Consider the following 22,154-nt stretch of genomic DNA (forward strand, 5'->3'; position numbering starts at 1 on the left):
TTTCTGTAATCCCCACTACGTCCAGGCTGGTGTCAGCCAACAGGAGGGTGAGTTCCTCCTGCTTGTTGCCCATACTACGAGCGTTTGTGTAGAGGCATTTGAGGCCTCCTGTGGGTGTGTGTGCTGACCCCCTAGTCCCAGCGTTACCCTGGCCCCTCTCTCTTACCTGTTTGATTGCTTCGCTCGTCGGTCTGAGCTGGACTGTAGTTATGGGTGCTGTTTGGTCTGGCAGTGTGATATTTCCTCCGGCCTCATCTTCCCCTTCCCCCGACAAGCCTAGTTTAAAGCCCGCCGAAGGAGGTCCGCCAACCTAGAAGAGAACACACGCTTACCTTTAGGAGAAAGGTGGAGCCCTTTATAACATTGTGTTCCCCTTTGTTTACCCGTCACTGTTCCCCACACCTTCTTCACTTGTCCTTCTATGAATTTTCCCTCTGGCACCATCCTGTCTCTCTCCCTTATTTCTTTCTTCAATTGCTTATGATTCTTCAGGACCTCCAGCCCTGCCTTCCCTATTTTATACCTCTGTGTAAAACCTTCCATCTTAGAGTCATCTTGATGCAATGAATCAGTGGTTCCCACACCCACAGACTCTTTAAAGAGATATGAAATACTCCCCATTTCCTCAAAATTGCAGCTGTGTGAAGTCAGATGATATGCACTGCTTTCCCCTCTCCTATTACTGCCTTGCATATTGCATTTACTATTTTGCACAGACAGACAATCCCAAGTCCAGCAGTCCCTATCCCCCCTATCTCTCTTGCTTTGTACAGTTCAGATCTAGCCAACCTTCCTCTTCTGGCATTCCAGAAGAACATACGTATTTATCTCTGTATGTTTGCTATCTGCCACCACATTGGTGGTAATACAATTCCCATATATAGAATAATCAGCAGTATCTCAGCTTTAACCGCTGCCATTTTTCCAGCATAACTTTCCAAAGTATTTGCCATATTCTGTGTCACCTTTTCCCATACTATATTACTTTTCCCCTCAACATTCATCAGGATCCCTAGCGCTCTGATTTCCCTCTCTTATTTGAAGGCCCAACTTCTCCAAGTCCCACCAGTTCCCCATTCCAATTATGGTGCTTTTTGATCTATAGGCAGTCCTTGGACAATTGGTTCCTGAAAACCTCATCTTAAGTAACCCAGAACCAATTTTCTCATAGGAAACAATGTTATAAATGGGGGATTGGTTCCTGAACCAAGCCCCAATACCCTATTTTCACCAAAAATACCCCAGAATGTTGTGCTTCATCAATTACAGATGAGTAATATAGCTTTATTAATGTATTTATATTGTAAATAGCAATCATATTGATTTGGAAGGACTTCTTTGAGGTGACTTTGCTGGACTTGTTGAAGGGCTCTTGGCTGGAGTCTTGTCAGGAGTCTTGTCTGCAGGTTTTTCTGGAGTCTTGTCTGCTTTCATAAAGCAAGTGTCCAAGGAAGTTTGGACAGATGTTCTCCAGGGAAATGAGCAACACAGCAAACTTACATACCGGAGTGGCGTGGTGTCGCATCAGATCAAGCATTGTAAAGTTGAAACTGACATCATAAAGTTGAAGCAGGGTGTCAATTTTAAAACATTGTAAGTGCAAAATGTTGTAACTCGAAATGTTGTAAGTCGAGGACTGCCTGTATTTGTTTTCCCTTGACAGAGCAGTACTGCATCTCTGATATGGGGAAGACTGCCAGTAGAGAGAACAAAAACATTCAAAGTTTACAATTCTGCTTAAACAACAGCGCTTCCTGCCACTGGTTTCTTGTGCCCCCTCCTCATTTTATGTCCTCCAGTATAAGAAGAAAGGCAACTTCAAGGGGAGAGTTGCTTTGAATTTCCCGCCAGCACCTTTGTAGAGGACTGTCATATTGAATGTAATAATTTGAAAGCTTGTAATAAATACCCATTAGCCAGTTTAGAAAAGGTTCATCTTTTTATCTAGGATCATTGCTTGTTTCTGCCTATGTGTTGAATGTCTTGATTCTGAATTCTATCTTTAGAGGCTTTGCAGTGAACGTGCTGAATGTCTTGGTTTTTGAATTTTATCTCTAGAGGCCTTTAACAAAGTTAACCTAAAAGCGATCCTTGAGCAAACATTCCCAGAGATTGAAACCTAGGGACTTTTGGAAGGGGGTTAGCAGGAGGTCACAGCAGTGGTGTGGAAAATTTCCCAAAGAAGACCCAGGAAAGGAATCTGTTGGGTAAAAGATCTGAGCCCAAATTTGGGAGTAGTGACAGGGTGGGTAGGAGGGGCCCAAGACGGCAACTCGCCCAATAAAAACTGTAACCTACAGTCCCAATTTGGAGGTAACCTTACTTGCAGAACACCAAAGGAAGAATCGCAAGTGTAGGCCGGATCAGACTGATCACCTGAACCACCCTCTCCGTGAACAAGAACTCCCATTCACGCTGAAGCCACGGAGCGCCCGAGTGGGACCGAAGGAAGGGGACTTGTTCCTATCACTGCTGAGACCAACCCTAAAACCATATTTAAAGAATGAAAGTATATCTGGGGATTTGGTTTCTAGGAATTCTAGGATTGTAACTATACCATGAGAAATAATAGCAGTCATTTAACCTTTACTTGTAATTGTAGCTGTTTTTGTAATATTAAATCTTATAGCATTGTTTGAGAAGGATTTCTTAAAGCTAAGCAGTGTTATATGTGTAGCAAGGAATGTTAAAATAAAATTGTGTTGTATGAATTAAGTGTAAAATCATTGTGAAACAGTGCAATCAACCAAATACTCCCCCAGCCAGGCACATCAAACGAATCAGTAAATTGTGTGGGATCTCTCTCTATTCCATAACCTACTAGAGACAAGGACAATCCAGCTCCATATAAACCAATTTTGAAGGAATGATCTTTAAAAAAATCAAACAGGCATACAAACAAAAATGGAAATAAACTCTATGAACTCCACGAGGGCCTATGTTCAGTGAGTGTAAATCAGCACAGCGTGGCTGACTTCACTTTGTTTACAGCAGCTGACCTCCTGTCTCACTGGCTCTCGGATGGATGGTATACCTGCGCAGGTGAAGAGTCCATTCTGCTCTCACACAGACACCTGACCTCTTCGCCAGCAAAGGTTTTTTTAATCAGTGTCACCAGGGCAGGACTCAAATCCTATGGATGATACTGATTGCACTATAACCTTTCATGTGTGCTATGTTTAACAAGGTCAGTGTAAAAGAGTATAATGTACTCTTGAATACATTTAATATTGATTTCTTCCACTTCAGTAGCAGTATCGAACAAACTTCTGTGCTTCATCTTCCAGGTTTCAGAGGAATATAGTTCATTTTGCAGACTCTGTCCTCTTTTTAAAATTGATTTCAATATAAAGATACATTAAGTAAAGAAGATTTATTATATCATCTCTAAAAATATAATTCACATCCAGGTGTTCTACTGTCTTTGCCTCCTAGTGTCCTCCATCTCTCTCTCCACATTAGAAAACCTGGCTCTGGGCTCTTCACTGCTATATGTTGCAGCCTTAAACTCTGTAGTTAACACTTGCATTTCTTTTCAGGTGTTGCCAGTGAAGAAAGACACTTCCTTGGTGGCAGGCCAAATCAATCCTCATCCAATTGACTTCGAGGACATTTTGAGCTCAGAGCTTCTTTTTCTCAAATGCTTAGAAAGTGTTTTTCCCAGGAAACTTTATCATTAACATAATATTTTCTGGCTAAGAACAAATCAGCTAACATCTGTTCATGAAACCTGCACAAACCACATTACTCTATAACCTTACTATATTACATCTTTCTATCAGCCTTTATATAAAATGCACCACATTTTCTTAAAGTTTCCATGAAATGCTAAAGTTGTTAAATCCAGCAGTCCATCTGCCTTATCACTCATCCTCTAATCCTATAAACACTTATGATGGGAATCACTCTGGTTACAACAAAGAACCTGTAGATTTTGTATCCTTTAAGGCAATAGCTACTCAAAAATGAAGATGTGCAAATTAAGTTATATTTGTTTCTGTAAGTAGGAAGCATTCTTATTCTTCCTCTCCATGATACACCTTCGTCACAACAGTTTGACATTCAGTAATCACTGAAAAGAATAGCTTCCCGACTCTGATAAGCAAACAGTGGACCCTAAAAAAAAGTAATATATTATACCAATTGTTTGTCCTAGCACTATGAAATTAATGGTCAGTCAGCATCATAACCCTTTGTTTTCATTCAAGTGTAAGACCTTCCACTATAAACTTTCCAACTGAAATTTTCTGGTTTGGGGCAACTTTCCTTGAAAAGCCAATGAAATCCATTCTGCAGTTTCTGATTTCAGTGATGATGCAAAGTAACGCAGTTTTACAATTTTAAACCAGGCAAACACAAAGAACGGGTCAAGTTAAAAGTTTGACACTTGTCATAGTGATATTTCCCTTGGAGACCTTGTTTCCTTGCAGAGGAAGTTTGGTGGAAAAAATAACAAATGATGAACAACATGAAACATGCCAGTAAGCAGGATTCATGGTCATTTGCCAGCAGGTGGGTTGCTCCATTTGTGGCAGCACTGAATTTTCTCTTTGCCTAACCTAATATATATAAAGCTTACTATAGGGATGGTCTGCATGAGGCTGTTTGAGAACATTTTAATGAATCACACCCAGAAATATCTTCAGGAAGAAAACCCTGTGAACCTTAGGGCATTTTTACACATGCTGCAGGACGCAGTGCTGAGTGCTTTAATTAGTGAGCTGCACTAATTAGAAGTACCCACACGTCACGTGTATCAGTGTCCACGCTCATTCCAGCACTGAAAAAAATGGCACCAGGGCACTTTGAACTAAACCTCATAAATGTGTTTTATTTCAAAGCACCCCACATGACATCATTTTTCATGCTCCAGCAGACTCAATTAATCAAAGTCTGCTCCAACTTTCTGGATTTTTAGCGCATCGAAGTAGGCTCCATGCACGTGTGTAGGAGCCCTTAGGTGTTAAGTGTAACAGAAATATCATTTATCTAACTAACATAATGTTTCTCTCCACAACATCTGCTGCATTTTGCAGTATCTAAAACAACCAAAATTAAATGTATTATCTTTTTTCTTGAACTGAAACTAGATAGACTTACTGAAATGAAAGGAGGTATTCATCTGTGCTGCTAAATGTGTCCTGCACTGGGAAAATATACAAACAAAGCCTAAATATAAAATTCGTTTGGGAGAGAAAGACTTCATTAGAAATTCAAAATAAAAAACATTGACAATAAATATCCCCGACCTCTAGAGTCACTCCTACAAAGCCAAGGAACGCAAGGCTTCACATTTATGAGGTAGAACTAAAAAGAAAAAAATACGAACAAAACAATTTATCTCACTTCCTTTAAATATCATAGAGAAGAAGTATAATCTAAGGCAGTGCTTCTCAAAGTGGTGGTCCGTAGACTGGTGCCAGTCTGCAGCGAGTTGCCAGGAAAGAAAGAAATATATTTTCAGAAGCATAACACTGATATGTCATAGCGCCACAGTTCACATGTTCCAACACTCCAGGTGACGTCACATCGTGCAAGGTGAAGAAAGAAAAAGAAACAGCCGGTCACACATTTGTGTAGCGTTGTTACACGCAGTTGCTGCCACCTGCTGAACCGGGCACCGGTCCCTGGCCCACTGGAAAAAAAATTGCCAGTCTGCCACATTCAGATAGTTTGAGAAGCACTGATCTAGGGTACATATCACTGTACTGGAAGTCAAAGGTCTTAATGGCATTATTGGATCTACTACTAGTGGCCCTAGGTAAGTCATCTTCTCTCTGTGACTCAGTTTCCCAGACTACTGTATGCCAGTAAAATTTCCATAGACTATAAACTCTTTCAGGCAGGGACTGTGTACAGTGCTTTCGCTAATGAGACTCAGACCTAAAATGCAGCTTCTAAGGTGCTTTAAAATAAATACAGTATTCACTTGCATATCATGCTCACCATTTCCCCAAAAATTAGCCTTCCAAATTTACCATGCATGTCTTAAAGGAGGAAGCTGATTTTCTGCCCAGAATCAAAGCATGGAAACACTGTAAAATGGTTGCTGCTTCTTTTCCTTCTCTGTCCTCCAGCAGCTGAATCAAGGGTCCAAGAGGGGCTGATCCAGGTGCAGGTGTGGTGGTGCAGTTGCACCCCACTCTGAATTCTTCTCACCCAAAGTTTAAAACTGCCCAGCAGCAACAGTGGCATTTCTATGCAGGCAGCATGGTGAGAGTCAATTGATTTTATGGCTTATTCTAATCGATCTCTGGGGTACTCCGCTCCTGGACCATGGGCCAAATCTGTCTCACATAGCTGTGCCATCTGCCCTGCAGGACTCCCAAAGCGCCCAGAAATTGGTGGTGGGAGAGCATTAATTGCCGCTCCCTGGCTGCCAAACTTCCAGACCCATAGGAAACCTTGCGGTCCAGATAAGGTGATCCAGTGCACCAGATCCAGGTCAGGCCAGCACACAAGTGAAACAGGTCAGCATGTGGGATTAGGAAAAAAAAATCTTTTTTTTCCTTCATTCTGCCTTCCCAAAATCAAGGTGCATCTCTTATTTGGTGGCACGTGGTGAGAAAATACGGTGAATAATAACAGAGCAAAGAAAGGCACAAAGCCCAGTTCTTTAAAAATCCTTTGTAAATCACCTTTAATCCATCTTTCATGAAAATTGACTAAAAGCGCACAACATCAACAAAATGCTCACATACTCTTATCCCACCCATTTACCACAAACCCATGGGGATTAACCAGAACTATTTTTGTGATCATACTATTAATCACTGTAAATTTTTTACTTCTTTTAAAATAATTTAAGATAATAAATGGGGAAAAAGGCCTATTTGGATTTACTTTAACTACTGCAGTTAAAATGTTTAAAGTCTGGGAATCTAGATGTTAAGAAACTAAGAAAGACTTTAATTTTGGTATTATGTCATTCAATATATAATCATTACTATCATAATGGGAATCTGAAATATAATTTAGTGTAGCCAAGTTAATCTTCTGTGGAAACCTTATTTTTCCCTTTTCTCAAGAGTATGTGACTTTAAATGCACAGGCCAAGAATCACATTGTGTGTTTCATATAAAAGAGAGTTAGTAAAAAGGGATCCAGAATTCCCAAGTTCATGGCACTTAGGCAGGCAAATCAACGGGGTGTTTTTCCAAGTAAGATCTGAGAGGGCAATTAAGTTCTTGAACTCAGTGTAGAGAATTTCTGAAGAATTCGTCAGTAATTTGTTCCTAAATGCCACCTCCGCCCTTTTTTTGTATACAATACCCACCCCTTTACCACTTCCCAGTCTCTTTGAACTGCCCTCCCCTTCCACATTATAGCTTACCACTTAAATATTTCTAAAATGACTTCCTAGTAAAAATGTGCAGTCTAATATTTCACAGGTGCACTTGTGCTCTCTAGGGTAAATGTATCACCCTGTCATCACTATAGTCAACACATTCCTCACTATCACATTATCAGCTGCTTGTGTTGTTTCTGTCCTTATGGGTTGGTTGGGAATGCACAGAACTGTCGTGTGAAAGATTTCCAGGTGCAAGGTTATAGCCTTGCATCTGTTTTTCTTCTCATGTGAGTTTTTTCTCCCAATCTTTATGCAATTGCCATGTTTCCTCATTATTTTATCTGTAGTATATGAAGCCTCCAGGATCTTTTTAAAGTGATCATGAGATTTAGGTGTTTTTATTTTGTTTCTATAAGTATGAAGATCTTAAACAGTATTAACCTTGCCATCTACACCATTGTAATTCTGTTAAGGCCTCTGCCATTCTTTGCTACTATAATCTGGGAACATCCAAGGGTGTGCCCTGTCCTCAATCAGATAGGATGGGTAGGCAGGAGGGGGTGCTGTGAAGGGATACCCGGTTTTAGGGCAGATCCCTCTTCCCTCTATAGAATTAACCCAGGCCAAAATTCTTAACTATATACAATTTATTGCGTTGAAAAACATTTCTATATAAAACTCCTAAAATGGATACAGGTACAGATATAGATAAAAATATACATATAAATGTCCACCAGCATGAGGAAGCCTGCCCTAGGGAGGGCATTCAGTTAAGTACCTGTGCCCCAGGCCCAGACAAGGAGTGGATCCTGAGATAGTCACCAGGTAAGCCTATACCACAAGTGGGTTAACCAATAAAGACACCTTTAAAGAGCCCATTATACAGAATTAACAGACTCAACAATATATAACACATTCATGACCATAACCAAACCAACAATAATAACAGACACAAAATACAAAGTATAACTGTGCAAGAGTTTAGGCATACCTTATCTGGGTTGCAGCCAGCTTGGTCCCTCAAGTGGGCCAGGGTCTTCCCCTCCTATGCAACCTTGGGTGCCTCACAGAACCCTTCCCAGCGTGTGTTTGGGGTACCTCCCCTTTCACCCTGTGGAGTGGAGTGGGGAAGGAAGGGAGGGGGCCTTCCCCCTGCCCACTCCTCTCAGAGCTCTTTGCCCAGGAGCGCCTCCCCTGCAGGACCGAAGTCCCCGGTAACTCATGGTCCTTCCACTGCGGCTGTTAATTGAGCATTGGGGTCCCGCATACTGTCTCAGGCCTGCTGGAGCCATTGGCCTCAAGCTGGGGCCCTTCCCTTTGGGCCCTGCGCCCTGCTCTGGGCACCCAGGGAGCTCCTGCAGGAGCTGAGCCCTTGCTGCCTCATGTCAGGGGGTCTTTCCCTTTCTCGGGCCCTTCTCTGGGCACAGGGGCTCTTTTAGTTCATTGGCTGAGCCACGCTGCAGGGTTTCGGCTATCTGGCCTTAAGCCAGGGGCTACCTTGAGCAGCCTCAAGTCATTCTCAATGTCAGTTTTCCATGTGCCGATCTGTGCACCGTGTGGGGCCCCAGCAGCCTTGAGCTGCTCCCAGGACCAGCTCTCCGTGTGCCAATCCATGCACCATCTCACCCAGCCACTTGCTGGGTTTGGAGGCTCAAGCTACCTCGAGCAGCTCCCAGAGCCTGGAGCACCGTACGCTGATATGCACACAGGTGGGGTCCCAATGAGGGTCTTCTCCAGAGCTCCTCTCGCCTCGCTATTCCTCCCTGCATCTGCTTCGTGTGGCTCATGCCACTCCTTTTATTCCCTCAGGGGACTCCACCGCCTGAAGTTCAGCAGACCTACAGTTTGCAGGTCTCAATTAGGTCCGGGCACTCCTCATCCCCTCCCTTTGGGAAAAGGGTGGCACTGGCTCCTCCCAGCTCTTCCCTGATTGGTGGATGGGCTCCACCAATCAGAATCAAGACTTCTCGAGCCCAGGACATGGCAAGGGCTCGAGCAGGTAAGTCCACCACACTACCTTTTAATTTCACATTATTTCTGTCTCTAAACTTCCTATTGCCTGACAGCAGAAAATTTTCTCTCTTTTGGTGCATCAGTGCTAAAAACAGCATTTAAACATTCCCTATGTGAACTGCCAAATTGCGCCTAATTCTTATGCTGATCCTAAATTTCCATATAAAAAGCAGCTAGCCCTCTGCCACTCCTGAACTTGGCAGGAGCACATATCCTAACCAAAACTTTGTATCTAATCTCTCTCTGTAAGAAGCCAACCCAAACAAACTATAAGGAGTTTTGCACCCAAATCCAAATTTGTATCCTCTCTCATAGTTGAGATTCTCTTTAACAGATCCTAGGTGGAAACACGATGTTGTATGACCCCTTTTGAAAGAAATACTTTGCAACAGTGGTTCCTACTTTGCATTTAGTGCGTACCATATTATGGATAGTTTAGGCTTTTCCTTTGCCCCCAATCAATAACGCTTTTACTAAAGTTTTGCTTTGGCCACAGCTCTGATAGTATGTAATCTTCACTGTCCCAGGAGGCTCTGTGATCCAAGCTAAGTACAGATGTTCAGAAAGCTCCTGGAGGAAGTGCTCTAACTATTGCACTTTACTTTAAATGCTGTAAATTAAAGCACAAGTGAACCAAACACAAAATTACTATTGCAGGACATAGACCAAGCCCACATTGGCCACTGGAGGAGCTCCTGCATTCCTCCCAGGAGGCTGCTTGAGTGGGCCCTCTCCCTGGCCCCACCCTTGCCCCCACCCCCGCCAGTTGGTGACTACCAGCAGTGGCTGCAGGGAAAGAGACCCCAGAACCTTCCCATGTGCCCCACCCCTTGCTGGGCTTCAATGCCCTTCAGGGCCAGGACGGCTGCAGGGAGAAAGAACCCTTTTCCCCCCATCCTAGCCAGGTGTGGCTTACAACTGGCTGGAGGGAGGAGGTGGGGCTGGGATCAGAGACTGTGACTGACTCAGGTCAGTGACAGCCAATGGTACAAGGCTGGTGCAGGGCTCAGACAAGAGCAAATGAGCTCAGCCCAAAGCTAGAGCACAGCCCTGTGTAACACCACCTGGAATGATAATGGTCTCACTCTAAATTAATGCTTGCTGCGATCTGGCAGATATTCAGTGAACCGCTCTAGCAGAAAGCTCTTTAGTCTAATGCAGGGTGGGCAATTATTTAGGGTGGAGGGCCATTTACTGGAGTTTTAGCAAGCTGTTGAGGGCCACATTGGTAGCCCTGCTCCTTGCCAGGTGCCCTACCCCCTCGTCGCCATCTGCTCCCTAATTCCTGACCTTTGCCACCAGAAGTCCCTCCCCTTGTCCCTAGAAATACTCCTTTCAACAAGAGGTTTTGCCATCTCAGAACCAGAAAAATACCAAAATATATTCTAAAAGTCAAACATCTACAACATTCATTAATTTGATTTTGAAAAATATTTTTTCTCCGATTTAGAGGTGATGGCACAATAGCTTAAAATTAAGTCTTACGCTTGGATATTATGGGGAGTGGGGGCAGGGGGATAGGTTTTTAGGAGGCTGTTAATGTGTGGGTATGTGGAGTGAGGGAGCATGTGAGTATGCATGTAGATATGTAGGGTGTGGATAGGTATCAGGTTTGTGGGGGGGCTGTATGCAGTGGGAGGTGGCTGGAGTGTGTGAGGAGGTGTGGGGGTCTGTGTGTATGGCAGTGTGAGGGGATGTGGGTGCACATGTATGGTGGGGTGTGCATATGGGACTCACCCTATGAACACACACACACACACACACAGTCTCACACACAAATCTCTCTCTCACACACACACACACACATACACAATCTCTCTCACACACACACACACACAGTCTCTCTCTCCTTCACTGTTCTCTGTCTCACCCCCTTCATTGCATGGACAGACAAACACACACACACACACACATCCTCCCACTCCTGGCCCCAGGGTACCAGCCTGGACCCATGCTCCTGCGGTCAGCAATGCAGCCATATGGTGCTAGAGCAGCCCGAAAGCTGCAGCAGGCACAGACTTCCGGGTGGGGGAGGGGTGGAGGGCCAGGCTGGCCTTGTTGCTGGCTCCTGCTGGCTCCCCTGGGTCCTACTGCCCCTGGCTCTTGTCATCTTTGACAGGCAGCCAGTAGCAGATAAATATACATTTCCTAAATTCTTTAAGGGTCCTGCAGGCCAGATAGAATGGCTTGGTGGGCTGGATTTGGCCCATGGGCTGTATTTTGCCCACCCCTGATCTAATGCCTCATCCATTGAGGGTTAACATAAAACATGATCTGCCATTTTTAAAGGACTCTAAGAGCTGTGAAGATCTGTTCAATTAAAGCTTTAGAGCAGTGTTTCTCAACCAGTGTGTCGGGGCACAAAAGCATGCCATCAGAAATGAACAGGTATGCTGTGGAATTTCGTCATGGCACAGAGCTGTACTAGGTATAAGGGTGGGGAATGCCTTAACAGGTGTGCTGCAGAATATTTTTATTAAATGTAAGTGTGCCTTGGGCTGGAAAAGGCTGGGAAACACTGCTTTAGAGCAATTTCTGCAAGCTTAAAGCGCAATAGGTGTAACATCTATAACTATCCCCAGAGACACCCTCTGAGTCACAGTTCCTTCAGGCTTCCTCATTGCTTCCAGGGAGTAATGATTTACAGCTGGCCTCTTTCTGCAGTAAATTGCTGTCTCAGTCATGACCTCAGCTTAGCTACTCTGGCCAGTAACCAGTGAGGGAAGCCAAAATGCCAACCATTAACCACCCCTCTGCTGCAGGCAAGTTGTAAGCAAGGGAAGTGCATAATTTTTTAACATTTGGGCCAGATTCAAAGTCTACATGAACTATTAATGCAGCTCAGTAAACTCCGGTGCAGTTCATGCTGGAGTCAACTGCTCTCAGGCACAGCATCTTCATGTGCACCCTGGACCATAGCAGTTTGCACCCAGGTGGATAGCCCTGGGCTGGCAGCAGGCTCAGGGGGTCAGCCCTGGGCTTCAGATGCTAGTGTTGGGTGGTGGAGGGGCTGGCTGGGGCATGAGAGTGACAAAACTATGCAGCCGCATTGGCTGACCCCCGCCAAGCCTGTTGCCAATGTGGAGCTGCTCCACCCCAGCTCAAGCTGCTGTATTCCCAGTCACCACCCACACATGCAGTAAATGACTCTGGAGTAAGTACTCTCCCCAACAGTATTAGTTTATGGTACAGCTAATTAATTTACTGCACATGTAGATAGTGCCACTTTACTGTAGTCAAATCTGCAGTAAGCTCCACAGTAAAGCACATGTGTAGATTCGCTCCCTGTGTATAAAACATTCTAGCTTGAGTTTGAACTATTCCATTTAGGTTTGAGTGCTCATAAGTAAATACGGGGAAGGTATATACTGAGAGACAGAGGAACTGCTAATCCACTTACCTTATTCATATATTGCGCAAAACACTTGCTGTTGCCACAAAAGGTTGTAAAAGCAACAAGCAACTTCTAAAAGCAACAAGTATACAAAATCCTAGAAGAAATCTGGACATTTCTGTGTTTGCAGCATTTTTCCATCAACTGATGGCAATATTTGCAAACCTAGTATAATTTTCGTCCCTTCCAGGTAAAAAAAATTTTTTTCCATAAAAAAAAATTTTCATGGTGAAAATTTAGATTTCTGTTTGCTTCTAGGCCTAACTTAAATAGAGCCTTCCCAGAATATTTCAGCATCTCCCCAGCAGTAGCCATGTATCTTTTCATGGCCAAATAAAAAAAAAAGGTTATCATGAAAAATGATCAGTCCTGTTCACTGAGTATTTATATAATTCCAGTCTGAGCTTTTCCTCCTTCCACCCCTGGTGGATTTACTTCTTACTTGATTGTATTTCCACATCAGGTACAGAGGTATGAGCTTCAGCTTTTCCTAACTCTGAGCTCCTACAGCTTTCATTTTCTGCAACTGATTCATACGCCACAGCTGAAAAGTGGAGGTTCTGAAATTACCTCTTAAGTGACCTAGAATTTCGGCAGCATATGAATTGGCTGATTGAATTATTCTGAAGACCGAATGAATACTTTAAAAATCTTTCCACTGAATATATTAGATATGCCAAGGATTTAAGTTGCAATCCTAGCACCTTGTGTCACAAAACTGAACTGCATGAGCATTTTCTAAAGGCTCTTATGTCACAGAAGCCTCTGTGAGAATAGGACATGCCCAAAAATCAACCAGGTTGCATACACTACCCTTGTTCCTGTTGCTTAGCAAGCCAAGTTCCATTAAACAAGCCTTTTTGTAAAATGTTCTGAAACACTATAGTGTTTTCACTGCCTTGGACTTCAGATCGTACTGACCGGGGTTACATGAAGTAGCATGCACTTAAAGGAATACCTCACCACAAGTTGATTTCATCTATTACATCTATTGTGCTTCTGTTGCTTTCCTATTTTGAAAGGACTATACTGAAGCATTTATCCTGCAGCCAGGAGTGTAATGATGTGGCTGAGCACTGACCATACCCAATGGTTTTTTTCCATTCCTGCCCCTTCCTTCCCCAAGTGAGCGCCTTGGGTCTTTGCTCCGTCGCCCTGCCCTTGTTACACCACTGGCCACAATTCTGCCTATGGGCCAACAGGAAGCCACACCACTGCAGGAATAGCAATGCAGGCAGGCAAATCCTTTTCCAGAACTGATGCATGCAGGAGGGCAGGATGCAACTTGACTTTTCTAACCCAGTCATCTTAGTAAAGTAAAGCAGGTTGCTCCCCTCTGCACTGCTTCTGTTCTGCTGGCAGGTCTGAAGAGGGCTATAGCTTCATTTATTTCTTACATTTTTTTTCAGATTCTAGTTTCCCAAATGGGAGCTTAAGTACTTCCTTCCCTTCCCAAAGTCCTGGGAGCAGGGAGACTGCCACAGTGGTAACTAATTGTAACTGCACAAGGGAAGAGGAGGGCTGGGAGGCTGAGCACCAGTCTTCGCAGAGCAGCCTTTGCTACTGAGTAATAGTGGCATCGTGCATTTCTATGGTACTGTAACTATAAACACTGCATAAGGATTTACAAGACAATTATTGGAAAAACTAGAGGGGCATCCAGGCTCTTTAATCCCAGGCTGTTTGGCTGTTCCTGCAGCAGACCAGAACAGAAAAACAGAGGTTGTGAAGTGTTCCCAGCTGGGATTGGGAAAAGAGATGAAGGGGCAAAGAACTCATTAAAATAATGAATCAGCACTCCGGTGATTACTGACAAACCTGAAGTATCAAGAACCACCCCCTTTCCTGAGAGCATGTTGGCTTCACTGTCATTGGAGGATATGAGCCATTTTGACAGAGGGCTGTGGAGCCTGTTGGGCTTGGAGTTGCTCTTTTTTTTTTGGTGAGGGGAGGGCAGGGGAGAGATGAGAATTCTCTTTAGTACAGTTGTCAAGCTCACAGAAAAAGAAACTGAAGTTATAAAGGGTAATCACAAAAAATGGCTGTCAACAGTTAAAAATATTATTTGAATATAGCCAATATACAAAATTCTAATGAGTTTTAAACGTATGGAAAGTTTTGAAGAGTTTGTGTTATCCCATTATTAAGATTATTCAGGACAAAAATCACTTCCTAGCACAGCATGCTAAATATTTTTTAAATGGCCCATTTAAATTAATTAGTTAATTATTTTAACTCAGAGTCTCCCAATGCCTAAAGAAGGGTGTTTGTGCCCAAAAGCTTGCAAAGAACTTTTTCCCCCAACTTTTTAGTTGATCTAATAAAAGATATCACATCTACCCAGAGAACTTTGCCTTAACTCAAACAATTAATATTCAGCTATAAATTCTCAGAAACTTGATTCGGAAGTCAAAGAATAAATTCTTTGGCTTGCAGGGAAGATACATTTTACTCTTCATAGGTAATAGAGTTGGTTGAATTTTACCATTAAGTGCAAAATTCAAGTCAACCATAATTATGGAACTGTGAGTGACACTTCCATAATGTACGGGCGTACAGTACTGCAATCTACCCTCTGTGTTCCATCAATTCTAGCGCTGCTGTGTGCATTTTATGATGTCATTTCTCAGCGACTGGCTTAAAAACTAAATTTCTACAAGAAAGCCTATTAGCTGAAATGGCTTTTTGAAACAGAAATTTTGACTCAGTGGCCTGGTACAGACATTATGCATAAACTGGTGACTGGAAACTCGTCTCAACCTATAACAGAACAGAAGTTCAGTGCACATAGACTGGTTTTAAAATGGCAGAACCCAGTTTAAGATAGACCTGGACAGATGTAGTATCAGACTTTAGACCAGTCGAACCTAAACTTTTTGAACTTCAGTACCAGTTCCCCTCCCATCCCAACTTAGATTGCTGTTCTCCAGTATCCCAGGCTGCTTTGTGGTCCCCCTGCTAGTCTCTTGCAGAGAGGTATGCTGGAACTCAGCTTGGGCTTGGCTCCTGCAGCTGAGTCCCCAGTTGGCCCTGCCCCTGAGCTCTCCAGCTGTCAGCCAGACAGGACAGAAGCAGTGGGAGGTGAGTGGGGCTTGGGAGCCACTGGGGGAAAAACAGTGCCAGCAGCACACCCTGCATTCCCAGCCTGGGTCATCATTGCACAGAGCCTTTGTACTGCATGGAGCTGGCCCCACACCCCTACCCTAGACAAAGCCCAGGGACCCTCATGTCATGTGATCACACCTCCCTCCACTAGCTGCCTGCAGATGACAGCTGCCTGACATGGGAAAAAGGGAAATGGGGCAGGCGGCATGTGCCCAGCAGCCAGTCAGGGTGTCCTGCCACTCAGCTGCATTCAGTTGCCTTCAGCTGTCTCCAGCATGCTGGGAGGTGTGCAGAAGCACCCCCAAGTTCCTGCCCTTGGCTAAGGCAGGCAGCCTCCTTCCTTTCCCCACCTCCGCACCAAATGAAAGGATTAACTTATGTTCTGATCCTTCCCAAACTAACATAGTCCGCTTAGAGAAACCCACAGAAGTTAGTTCAAATCCACCTCAGGCTTTTTGAATGTCTGTGCCTAGCTACTGAGGAGGGAGGTACTGCTGTTTAGTAGTTAGAGTATTGCACTAGGACTCTGAAGTCTTGCATTCAGTTCCCAGCTCTCTCACTGACCTGCTGGGTGACCGCAGACAAGTCAGTTCCTTCACTAGGCCTCAATTTCCACATCTCTAAAAACGGGAAATATAATACTAAGCCTCTTTGTAAACCACTTTGGGATATACCAATTAAAAGCACTATAGAACAAAAGGATTGTATTAATATTGTTATTATGAGGGTGTTTGTTAAAAGGAAATTGAAAGAGAAAGTAAAGAGAGTTAAAACTATACACAGCCTGGGGGCTTTTGAAAAATACCATTCTGGAGTCACAAATTCAGTGCACACTGCAGACCAGAAAAAGAGACAGCAGAGCTAAATGTTGGAGTGAAGGAGGCTGGTAATAGCAAAAAAGTTGTCATTCAAAAAATGGAAGTCATGACCAAATGAGGAAGAAAAGAGCATAAACACTCAAGTTTTTAAGTTAAATGTAAAACTCTAATAAAGCAAGCCAAAAAGGAATTTGAGGGGCAACTTGCTAGACACATAAAACATAATAATAAGGTACATTAGGAGCAGGAAGCATGCCAGGGATTCAGTAGAGCCATTGGACAATCAGGGAGTAAAAAACAGACTCAAGGAGAAAAGGGCTATTGCCATGAAACTAAGTGAGTTATTTGCATCAGTCTTCTAATGGAACACATTAAAACAGTGGTTCTCAACCTTTGTAGACTCAAGATACCCCTCAGAAATTGCCAGCTTATAGTTTTCACTTGTTTTCTCGACTACAGAAAAATAAGAATCATTTTTCCATTTGCAAAGAACTCAGAAAGGCCACAATAGCTCAGAGTGTTTTTATGGATACCTATTTGAAATCTCTGAGTTTGGCTTGTGTATCACATTTGCACACCTAACAGTGCTGACCTTTCATGGTGCCCCCTGGCACCCTGGTTAAGAATCACTGTATTAAAGAGATTTCCACATAGGTGCCTTCCTTCCTGGGGACAAACTGACCCAAACTGAGGTGTCAGTAGAGGGGGTTATGTAGAAAATTGATAAACTAAATACTGGCTACTTGCCAGGATTGGATGGCATTCACCCCAAACGCCTGAAAGTGCTCAAATAAAAAAATTGCAGATCTACTGACTTTAGCATGTAACCTATTGCTAAAAATATCTTGTGTAGAGGAGAACTGGAGGGTAGCCAGTGTCTCTCTTGTCTTTAAAAAGTGCTTCAGAAGGGATCCAGGAACTACAGATCAGCAAGCCTAAATTCTGGCAACTTGTTAAAAGATGTAATAAAAAATAGGATTGCCCATCACTTAGATGAACAGGATTTGCTGGGAAATGTCAACTTGACTTTTATAAAAGGAATCATACCTCATCAGTATTCCTTGAACATGTCAATATTCATGTGATCCAGTAGTTATAGTGTATCTGGACTTTCAGAAGGCTTTTGATGAAGTCCCACACAAAGACACTTAATGTAATTAGTCTATCATAGTATTAGAGGCAAGATCCACTCTTGAATCAGGATTTGGCTAAAAGACAGGAAACAAAGAGTAAGAATAAATGGTCACTTCTCATGATGTAGATGTGTCAGGCTTGCCAGTGGCAGCCCGGCTTGCCAGCTTGAGCGGGAAGGCTCAGATCAATTTGTGGGGGCATTCCTCTTTCCCACCAATCAGGAGAGGAAAGGAGAGAGGCTTGCCCTACCCTAATGTAGGGCCGAGGTAAAGGAAAGGACCTGAGGGGGAACTAACCCCTCAGGCTTTCCTATTGGTCTGTTCCCAATCCAGGGGTAGAGCCTCCAGAAGGAATAAAAAGCCAGCGTGCCCAGCACACGGGCAGCTTTTGATGAGGGAAGACAAAGACGAGGGCTGTAGAAGAGCTGGTTGAGCTGACCAGAGGGACAGAGCAGTTGCCCAAGAAGCACCATGAAGACACCTTCAGCAGGGAGAAGCGGCAGGTAGCTGCATCCCAATCGCCGTGGAAGGGCTCAGCGATGGTGCACGGGTCAGTGCACAGAGGGTTCAGAGAGTGGACGGGACCTCAGTGGCTGCACAAAGCAGTACAGGTCCCGAGCCCTGCACGAGGCAGGAGCCCAGTTCCTTCGGTGCACAGAGCAGTGCACGGGGCTGCCAGAAAGCTGAAGGGACCTCGGCAGCTGCACGAGGCAATGCAGTTCCCAACCTGCATGAGACAGGAGCCCGCGGTGCACAAGTCAGCACACAGGGTTGGTGTCAGTCCAGGAGCAGACGGGACCTCAATGGCTGCATGAGGCAGCCTGGGTCCCCATCCCTGCATGGGGCAGGAACCCCATTTGATGCACAGAGTGGTGCACAAGGCTTGGAGAGTTGATGGGATGCCATGGCTGCACGAGGCAGTGCAGGCCCCTGCACCCTGCACAAGGCAGAACCCCTCGGCGCACAGGTTGGTGCACAGGGCTGGCGAGGGCTGATAGGACTTCTGGGGCTGCATGAGGCAGCTGGGGCCTTCCTGCCACAACCAGCGACTGGATGGGTCAACCACCCCTGTGAGGGAGAACGCTGGGAGTTTTGAGTTACCTGGGGAAGGGGATTCCCACAGAGGAGGAGGGGTCTTCCTCTCTGAGGCCAATTAATGGGAAGCCCTTGAAGAAAGAAGACAATTCACCCTTGGGCACAGAGGGGGGCCCCTGTTTGTTAAGGGTGGTTTCAGGGTTATGGGCCCCTCCTCGTTGAGTGACCTGGGAGAGAGAAATGATGTTCTGTTAGGTAACAGGATCCTTCCACAGGTTGTCATTTCTTCTTTGGGCACAGCTGCTGGGCCATTGTTGTGTTATGGTTGCTCATGTCATTAGGATTCTTGTTGTAACCCTGTATCCTTATTGTTCTATTAGAAGAGGATTGTAAGCTGTTTCACATTTAAACTCATTGTATGGGTTATCTGTATATGTTTGTGACTCTGCTGATGTAACCTGATTGTGTATGCTCAATTATTGTCCCTTCACTGCCAGCTATTCTGGCATTGATTTGTTAATTAATCTGTGTTTTATCATTAAGTGCTCCTTTGCCTGCTGCTAGAGGGCCCTGTCGAGGGGCAGGGGCTTCATACTTATCAGAAGGCCACAGAAGATAGGCCTGTGCCTGAGTTCAGAGTTGAAAAGAACTACTGCCTGTGTAAACTTATATTTGTAAATAACATATGTACCCGTGTTGTGTGTGTATATCTAGCTATCTAGCTATATGATTGTAAGTTTATGGTTATAAGTTTTATATTATTATCTATCATTAAACTTGTACATAGTTAAATATCAGTGGGTATCCTGAGTCTCTGTTTTGCTCTGTAGGGAAAAGGAGGTGAGCTAGCCTACAGCTAGCCAGCCACGCTCCCCACCGCATACACACACCCACTGACACACATCCCTTCAATGGGAGAGGGGGTACCTTCCACGTACCTCCCGGATTACATAGAGAAGTAAACAGTAAGCTCCTCCAAGCATCTGTGCTTGTGCCGTTTAATATTCATACATGATTTGGAACAGGGGTGAGTAAGGAGTGGACAAGTTTGCAAATGACACCAAATTATTATGGGCCAAAGTTCAAGAACTCCAATGGGATTTCATAAAATTGAGTAAATGGCAATAAAGTGGTAGATGGTGTTAATGTTGATAGGTGCAAAGTGATGCATGTGTGGAAAAAATAACTCAAGATGCACATACATGACCATAGGCTCCATGTTAGCGGTTACCAATCAGGAAATGGAGCTTGGAATTATTGTGGATAGAAAAAAACAGTCTGGTGGTGAGTAGCTGTCAGGAAGGCAAACAGAATATAATGATGTTTTAAGAATTGAAAATAAAACAGAAAACGTCATTGTGCCACAGTAATCAATCCAAGATATGCTCATACCTTAAATACTGCATGCAATGCTGGCTCCTTCACTACAAGGTTATAGTAGAGTAGGTACAGCGAAAGACAACAAGAATGATCAGGGGCATGGAGAGGCTTCCATATGAGAAGAGACTAAATAGACTAGAACTCTTCATTTTAGAGAAAAGGTGACTGAGGGAAAATATGACAGAGGCTTATGCTTTTAGGAACAGCATTTCCATATTAATGCAGGGGTTGAACCAAATGACTGTTGAGGTATCTTCCAACCCTGTGATGATGAATGGAATGGAGAAAATAAATAGAGATTTGCTATTTCTTGTCTCACAGTACGAGCACAAGAAGCATATAACTTTATTAGGAAGCAGGTTTAAAACAAGCAAAAAGAAGTTCTTTTTCAAAAAACATTGACCCAAAATTTAGCAGAGGCTGTTAATTTACCCAGATTCAAAGGACTGGACAAATGAATGGAAAATAGGTCCATCCTCAGGTATTAAATGTGATAGTTTGAACTGCAACCTACAAGTTAGGACTTCCTACTCTTTGCATACTAAAGTGTAACGGGAGAGAGGCAGGGGACAGATCAGTCTGGATACATGGTGCATAATACTCTTTCCTTTAATATTTCATCAGTCCCATGGGACGCCCATGCCTGCTATGGGACAGGGAGATCCGGGTGATGGGCATCCCCTACCCTCAATAAATGCTGACCTTGTGAAGGAACACCTTGAGAACTGGATACCTTCAAGTCAGCCGGCCCTGACAACCTGCACCCCAGGGTACTCAAGGAGCTGGCGAGCATCATAGCCCAGCCCCTGGCACAGATCTTTGCAAACTCCTGGCGCTCTGGTGTAGTGCCCGAAGACTGGAAGAAGGCCAATGTAGTGCCGATCTTCAAGAAAGGGAGGAGAGTGGATCCGGCTAACTACAGGCCCATTAGCCTGACTTCTATCCTGGGGAAGATCTTAGAAAAGTTTATTAAGGAGGCCATCCTTGAGGGACTGGCCCAGGCTAACATTCTAAGGGATAGCCAGCATGGGTTTGTTGCGGGTAGGTCTTGTTTGACCAATCTCATTTCCTTCTATGACCAGGTGACCTATCACCTGGACAAGGGAGAAGAGATTGATGTCATATATCTTGACTTCAAAAAAGCTTTTGATCTGGTATCCCATGATCGCCTCTTGGCCAAACTGCCCAGTTGTGGCCTTGGCTCCACCATGATCCACTGGCTGGGAAACTGGCTCCGTGGTTGGACCCAGAGGGTTGTAATTGATGGCAGTCACTCACTGTGGTGCCCTGTGACCAGTGGGGTCCCTCAAGGCTCTGTCCTGGGACCCATACTGTTCAACATCTTCATTAATGATGTGGACATTGGAGATAGGAGTGGACTGGCTAAGTTCGCCGATGACACCAAACTTTGGGGCAAAGCATCCACGCCAGAAGATAGGCGGGTGATCCAGGCTGACCTGGACAAGCTCAGCAAATGGGCAGACGAGAACCTCATGGTGTTTAACACCAAAAAATGCAAGGTTCTCCACTTTGGGAGGAAAAACCTGCAGCATCCTTATAGGTTCGGCAGTGCTACGTTGGATAGCACTACAGAAGAAAGAGACTTGGGGGTCAAGATGAACATGAGCCTGCAGTGCGATGCTGCGGCTAATAAAGCAACCAAAATGCTGGCTTGCATCCATAGATACTTCTCGAGCAAATCCCGGGACGTCATTCTCCCCTTGTACTCGGCCTTGGTGAGGCCGCAGCTGGAGTACTGCGTCCGGTTTTGGGCTCCACAATTCAAAAAGGCTGTGGAGAAGCTTGAGAGAGTCCAGAGGAGAGCCACACGCATGATCAGAGGTCAGGAAAACAGATCTTACGATGACAGGCTGAGAGCCATGGGACTCTTTAGCCTGGAAAAGCGCAGGCTCAGGGGTGATCTGATGGCCACCTATAAGTTTATCAGGGTTGACCACCAGGATCTGGGCGAATGTTTGTTCACC

The sequence above is a fragment of the Crocodylus siamensis genome, chromosome 2, assembly GCF_052110815.1.
Source record: "Crocodylus siamensis isolate JL-2025a chromosome 2, ASM5211081v1, whole genome shotgun sequence".
Taxonomy (NCBI): Eukaryota; Metazoa; Chordata; order Crocodylia; family Crocodylidae; genus Crocodylus; species Crocodylus siamensis.